Source organism: Lynx canadensis, chromosome B1 (assembly GCF_007474595.2).
Source record: "Lynx canadensis isolate LIC74 chromosome B1, mLynCan4.pri.v2, whole genome shotgun sequence".
NCBI classification, from domain to species: Eukaryota; Metazoa; Chordata; class Mammalia; order Carnivora; family Felidae; genus Lynx; species Lynx canadensis.
In genome coordinates, this window is record NC_044306.2 from 202,600,343 (window position 1) to 202,606,860 (window position 6,518).

General features: G+C 62.9%; 1 protein-coding gene across 8 annotated transcripts in view; it reads right to left on the reverse strand.

The window, feature by feature from the left end:
• ABLIM2 (actin binding LIM protein family member 2) overlaps positions 1-5,230 on the reverse strand; it is a 90,055-nt gene extending 84,825 nt beyond the window's left edge. For all 8 annotated transcript variants that reach the window (XR_003968520.1, XM_030314283.1, XM_030314282.1 and 5 more), the window contains exon 1: positions 5,157-5,230. The gene's annotated coding sequence lies outside the window, so the exon portion shown is untranslated. The remainder of the gene's footprint in view (positions 1-5,156) is intronic.
• Positions 5,231-6,518: the final 1,288 nt, after the last annotated feature.

Below are 6,518 nucleotides of genomic sequence, written 5' to 3' on the forward strand. Positions count from 1 at the left end.
GCTGCCCCTCCCAGTGTGCCCCTCCCTGCTCAATGGCCCCTGGGTCCCAGGCCCGCCCCTCAGCGCGTAGGCCTCTGAGGCCTGGCCTGGGGACCACACCGGGGTCGGTCCCCGGCCAGTGTCACCTGTGCTGAAGGATGACGGGGTGGAGCCAGGCCAGGGGAGCCTCGGGCACAGACACGGGCGGCATCGCCTGCCTGGGGTGCGTGTGTGCGTGTGCGTGTGCGTGTGTGTGTGTGTGTATCTGGGTGTGTCAGGGGCAGGATGGGCCTCGGGGGCCCCGCAGGGCCCTGATGAGCAGGCATCTGGCAAACGGCCCCCACGGCCCACAGGAGCCCGCAGCAACCCGGGCTCAGCCGAGGGGCTCGCAGGCCGAGCGGGGACCCCGCACCCCGAGATGAGAGAGGGTAGCCCAGGGTGCGACAGGCCCGGCTACCGGTCCTGGCCCCCACGGCTCACGGGGCCTCACTGGGCCGAGCTCTGTCCCCTCTGGGCCCCGTGTCCTCACTGGGGGTTGGGGGGGCCATCCCATCGAATGACAAAACACAAAGGCACAGGGTGGCGGGGGCGGGGCACGCACGGGCCTGGCGCACGGCAGGGGCTCCACAAATGCTCTTCTCCTTGGCAGATGGCAGCGTCCTATTGTTTTCAGAAAAAAAACCATTTGACGCCCACAGAACCGTTGGTCAAGCTCTGGCTTTCCTAAATTATCACACGGTCCAAATCCACACGCAAACTGCGCACCAAACGCCCAAAGAACAGAGTCCCGCTCCAAGACTGCGGGCGGGGGAAGTAGGCAGCTCGCTCACCTGGGGCCCCTCGAGGCCCAGCGTGGCCGGCAGCCGGAGAACGCCGGGCCAGTGAGTGCGTGCGCGCACGCGTGAATGAATGAGGGGGGACCGAGAGGACGCCCTCCTTTCTCAAGTTCAGGAAGCACCCAGAGCCCCTCCCCAACCTTCGACCTCCGTGGGTCCCCAGCAGCACAGAGGCAACGGCGGCTCGCCAGTTCCGGACTCCCGCGGGCTGGCTTCGACTGCGGGCTCGCCCTGGAAGCTCCACGTCACCGCCTGTCGACCGAGGACGGCTGTGCTCCCCAGGGGACACCCGGCCATGTCTGGACACACTTTTGATTGTCCCCGCTGGAGGGGGGCATGCCCCAGGCACCTGGCGGGCGAGGCCAGGGCCACCGCTCGGTGCCCTCCGGCGTGCAGGGTGGTCCCACCGCACAGAATCATCCGGCCCCAACTGTCAGTGGCTCCAGAGTTGAGAAACCGGGCTTGGAGGCCACACCGCATTGTGCCCAGGGCCGGGGGGAGGGGGAGGAGGCAGGGTAGAGCAGTGGTTAGAAACCTGGCCCTTGGAGCCTGGCTGCCCTCACCCGCTGTGCGACTGTGGGCTAGTCACTTGGCCTCTCTGTGCCCAGTACGAAGGGGGTGCATTCTACGGGGCCAACAGCAGTGTAGGCTCACACGCTTGTTATGAGGCCACAGGCCCGTGGATGTGTTTGATAACTGAATAAACGCGCAAGAGGCCGAACACCGTGATTGTTGCCGGAAGACCCGGGGGCCCAGCTCCCTGCGGGAAGCCACCTGAGGACACCTCCCACATTGTCACCCCGCCTGCTACGATATTCGCGCCTGTCCGGCCCCCCGGGGGGGGGGTCCAGAGGCTCCCGGAGCGTGCCAGCTGGGTCTGCAGGAGGACGGGGACCCCACACCCACCCCAGCGAGCCTGGGGCAGAGCCTCGCTAATAGTGGGCTGTGAACTCCGAGGCCAGAGCGCTTGCCGGAAGGACCGTTGCCATGGCAACAGCAATCGCCACTCTCCAAACACGACTGGAGCTCAGCATAGCTTTGCACGGCTTTGCAGACGACCCTACAGAACCCCGTGTGATGAATCCTGCCGACAACAGCTGTCGGCAAAGGGGACTGGCTCTGCCGTCACAGCAACGGGCTGAGCCTGGGCCGCTGCCCCAGCATGACCCTTCTAGAAAGTTCCAGACAGCTTCCTGTCTGCCCCAAAGCGCTCCCCCCTCTAGCGGACGTGGTCATGAGATCTTCAGCTCTGCCGCGAACTTGCGTGGGACACAGGAGGTGCAGGGCGGCCTCTCTGAAGCCTGGCTGTGAACGGGGGTTGGGGGGGGGGAGGGGGATCATGGTCAAGGCGGGACAGACCCACCGTCACCCACTGGCCCCCAGGTCAAACTGGGTCGGGGAGCAGGGAAGGGCTCAGAGTCGGATCTGAGATTGACTTTTGAAAGCACGGAGCCGACTGACGTCTAAAACTTGAAAATGCCCGACAGACACGTCCTGAGGGGGCCCGTCATTTCTCTGAAAGCCTGGACTGAGTGGAAGGGCCTGGGGCAACGGCAGGGAAAGGTAAACCGGATCGAGTGTGCCCCCACGCACCGGGGCTCTGAGCTGAGCTGGCGACACCCACCCCGGACGGCAGTGCAGGGGCGAGAGAGCGTGTTGACTCCTGGGGGCCGCAGCACCCCCAAGGCAGACGCACCCTAAGACAGAAGCACCCCATTAAGGGCACAGAGACGTCACCGTACCCTACTGGGCATGCGACCTCACGGCCTCGCTGCCCCGTTTCCCAGGCAGCAGCGGGCCAGCGACGGGGCTGGGGTTCCAGGGCCCCACCGCCGACCCCCGAGCACCTGAGCAACGTAGGCTCTTTCGGGCAGAAGACGGGGAAGCCCCAAGGGCCACAGGCCACGGGTCTCAGAGGGGAGGGCCGTGGACCCTCACCCCCACCCCCCTTCCTGCTGAGGGTGCACCACCCCTCCTGACTCTGGAGGGGCCTCCAAGCCCCAGCTCCCAGCTCCCACTTCGGAGCTGGAGGCCGGGGAGGGGGGAGCCCAGGGAAGGGGAAGCGGGGCGGGGGGGAGAAGCAAAAAGAGCTCTCGGGGAGGAGACCCTCCTCGGGGCAGCGGGGGAGGCAGCCCAGGGCAGAAGCCGTCGTGCAAGATTCAGAAGGAGTGGTGTCTCCTCCAGGGATGGAACAGCGTGGGCGTGCAGTGCAGAGCGCTTATCCCGTTGCTAAGCAACAGGCACAGGGCCAGAGCCAAGAGGGATGCTGAGGGGCGCTCAGAGCCCCGGGACTCCAGCTGGACTCCGACCTCAACAGCTGCCCGGGGAAGAGCCGCTTCCCCCTTCCGCCCACCGCGCTCCTCCGGCCCCGCGACCTGCGGGCCGACCACGCCGCCGCTCAAGCTTCTCCTGGCATCCCTCACTCAACAGCCATCTATGGCTCCTCATTGCCTCCGGGATGCAGTGGGACTGGGCACGGCTTTGCCGTCTGGTGTCCGTCTCTCCCGCTTCATTCCGTCCCTTGTCCCCCCCACGTAGCAGCCCCCCGCTGGGCCACTCACAAGGATCGGGTGGCTGCCCGCTCTCTCCCTGTCCTGTGGTGTCTTCCCTTCCGTGTCCGCCCACTGGAACCTGTGTTTCAAGTTTCAGAACAGAGGCCACCTGCACCCCTGCTTTGGAGTTTGAAGCCCTTGGCTCGAGCCTAGCGGGACACCCGGCTCCTGGCACACACACACCCACCTCCCTGCCCGACTCAGGGCACTTCTGGGATGGAGAGGAGGCATCCTGCCTGACAGGGCTGCTCTGGGGACACGAGGAAGCGGGGATTGATTGGGAGGATTCTGCAGATATCCACACAGAGCCAGGAGCTGGTGGTGAATGTTTAACACTCCCCAGACACCAAAAAGGTTCTAGGCGGGAGATTTTCAGTGGGGACTGGAAGATGGGGCAGGTTGCGTTATTAGATCACCTGGGGGTCAAGGGAGCGTTTGTTCTCTGGAAATGTAAATGTGGTATTTTAAAATACTTTTATATTTGGAAAGGGCGGAGCCTTTCCCAACTCAAAAAATTCTTAGACAAGGAGTCTGTAGTCAGGCACATTTCTCTCTTTACTCTGGCTGCCGGGGAGCTCTGGACAAACTGTTCAAACTAACCTCCCCCCTTCTAATCTTGCTTGTTAGAGCTTTTAATTACTATTTCAGATTTAATTATAAGAGCATCAACTGCGAAGCAAATCCCCAGAAGTTCAATCAACGCAGACCTCAGCGGGAGAGAAATCCTTGACTGGAGGAGTCTCCCCGCGAGCCCCAAAGCAACAGCCTCACCGACCGGCGTGGCTGCTAGTTTGTCTCCCCAGGAGATGAGGGCTTCGCCTCCCTCCACAGAGTGAAATTACCACCAGGCCCCGGAGCACCGAGCTTCTGGAAGGCTGGAGGTACAATCTCTCCTGGAGAGATTTTCAACGCGGCAGACAAGGTGGGCGAGGAAGAAGAAGGTGCTTACCAGGGCGTGGGGGAGCAGGAATGAACTGTGATAGACGTCAGCACAAAGCCCTCCTCTGTCAACGGACACGTGACTCAGGCACCGGGGACACCACAGTGACCGCGGCACGCAGGGTGGGCTCGGCAACTCCAATCCTGCCCAGGGAACCAGGCAGCAGCAGGCCCGGGAGTGCGGGGCCCCCTTCCCGGTCCCGGCGCCCCACGTCCGGCCCAGCAGAGCTGCAGGTCTGCAGAAGAGCCCCTGCCTCGCCCTGTCGCTGCCCTGCACTCAGCACACATTGATTCCTTTACAATCTGCTTCGGCACCCAACAAGCATGCCTTGAGCACCTGCTGCATACAAATCCCGGCCCAGCTCTGGGCGGGGCGGGTGTGTGTGTGTGTGTGTGTGTGTGTGTGTAGCACTAAACCCGGGAGCCCTTGACCTCAGGAGCCCAGAGTTCAGTGCTCTCCTAATGGCTCCCCCAAAGAGCTTCTGGAAGGTCTAGAATTATCTATTATTATTGAGCTCCAGAAGGTGGAACTCAGTGTGTGCGTGTGTGTGTGTGTGTGTGTGTGTGTGCGTGCATTGGAGGGAGAGGACCAGAGGAGGTCAGGAGGCTTCCTGGAGGAGGCAGGCTGGAGCCGGGCTGAAAGGAGGAGTGGTGTGTGGCAAGGAGGGCATGGCTGCGCGAACGCTTGGAGGTCCAGAAGCCCCAGAGACTTCTGTCCCCGGTCCCCTTCCTGTGTTTGTCCACAGTCAGGGGTTCATTCCCACGGCCTGTGCCCCGGGAGGTCAGGTCCCTCCCGGACACCGCGAGCCAGCCACCCCCTCCCCCCACATGCCGCTCGGTGCCCACTTACTCCAGAGGCCCTGGGACAGGTGCACGCTGCCGCCCGCTGTCTTGGGCAGGGAGCACTTCTGACACACGCATTCCTTCCCGTTGAAGGTCACTCGGTCCCCAGGCGGGAAGGGCAACCTGAAATAAGAGAACGTGTGACCGGCCAGCATTGCCTCCGGCTCTTCTCCCGGGGCGGGGGACCGAGACTCACCTGCCCCGTATACCACCGCTTCCCTGGGGGCCTCGCGCAGACGGGTGCCGCAGGCTGAGGACACGCAGGGCCCCCCGGCCTGCTGCGAGCCCAGGCCAGTCGCCCACACCTAAGCCTCAGTTTCCTCTCTGTGCAAACAGGCAGAATCGCAGCGCCCCGGTGAGGGGCAGCGAGGGCCAGCCCCGTGCTTGGCTCACGGCAACCAACCAGGCAGCGTCGACGACTCCCTCCTCCATTCGACCCTGCCTCCTCTGACCGCCCAGGATGCTGTGTCCAAATCGGTTCAATGATAATGGCAACGGCGAGCATTTATTGAGCACCTACTCTATGCCAGCTGCCACATCTTACCATAGACGCCTCACATGCATGCCTCATTTAATAACCTTAGGACATCTGTCCAAGCTGGAGTTTGCTTCATTTTTGGCTCGCTAGGTGAGAAAACCCAAGTTCAGAGAGGATAGTAAACTTTTCCAAGGACACACAGCAGATGCGTGTCAGAACCGGAGTCGAAGCAAGGCCTGCCTCGCTGCAGAGCCGCATGATTTACCTACTGAGGCCTCTAAAAAGTCAGTGCCTTGTAAACTGTAGACAGTTTAATTTTTGAAACTACCCCACTGAAATATCGTTTACCTGGATTGCTGAGCGTTCTGGCACTTGCTGAAATTCTGCATCCAGAGTGAATCCCAGCCCCGGTGCAAGGTAGGTCATGGCCTGGGGCTGCCCTGAGCCAGGCTGGAAGGGGCAGCAGGGAGCCTACTAGCCTCCTTCACCGAGGACCTCCCCTCCGGGAAGGTGGCTGCTCTCTGGTGAGCCAGGGACGGGCCACCTGCAGTCAGGGGCCGGAAGACGGACCCGAGTGTCCTGCCCGTGTCCCATCCCGGCCACCTGCTGCCTCTGAGCTCCTGGCAGCCCCCGGGCCACGTTCCTTCCCCGGCTCAGCCTGGCCGGAGAAGCCGTGCTCTGGGCCAGGAGGCTGCAGAACTCTCTGGGCCAGGAGGCTGCAGAACTCTCTGGGCCAGGAGCCTGCAGAACTCTCTGGGCCAGGAGGCTGCAGAACTCTCTGGGCCAGGAGCCTGTAGAACTCTCTGGGCCAGGAGGCTGCAGAACTCTCTGGGCCAGGAGCCTGTAGAACTCTCTGGGCCAGGAGGCTGCAGAACTCTCTGGGCCAGGAGG